Here is a 568-nt window from a genome sequence, read left to right as displayed (position 1 = left end):
TGAAACCCGCCTGCCTTTCGGGCGCGTTTCTCCTTCTTTATGTCAAGATGACGCTGCCGCATATGCCGCCGGCGGGAAGTTTTCTGCCAAGCCCAGCGCTAAGAAAGAAATAAGGCAGGGGAGGCTTTCGCTTTCAGCTGCCAAACCCCCTCTGCAGATCAGAGACCGGCAAAACCCTCCTGCAAATGCTGGGTCGGGACCTCTAGCGCAAGTCCCAGGGGACAGAGGTGCCCACCGGCTGCTCCCCCATCACATCGTCAGCTCATTTTCCCCCCCCAAAAATGAGGAAAAAAAGCAAGCTGTGAGCACAGCAGCGCTCCGTTCCGTGGGCCGTCAGCCAGCGCATTCGTTCCCAAAAGCCGTTCCCGACGGCAGAGCCGAGGAGGCGCGGGAGCCGCACGCCGAAGGTGCCGGCAGGGCTCCGCGCCCACGAAGACGGGGGTCTTTGTGAGCGGGGTGCTGCCAACACCCCCCCCTTGGGATTCTCCAACGGGAACCGGCCCGGCTTCTCGCTCCCGACGGTGCCAGCCTGAAGGCAAGGAAGGGTGGGGAAGGAAGAGAGGGGAGA

The sequence above is a fragment of the Phaethon lepturus genome, unplaced genomic scaffold, assembly GCF_000687285.1.
Source record: "Phaethon lepturus isolate BGI_N335 unplaced genomic scaffold, ASM68728v1 scaffold23674, whole genome shotgun sequence".
Lineage (NCBI taxonomy): Eukaryota > Metazoa > Chordata > Aves > Phaethontiformes > Phaethontidae > Phaethon > Phaethon lepturus.
The sequence above is the reverse complement of the archived record's forward strand: the minus strand, read 5'-3'. Positions refer to the sequence as shown.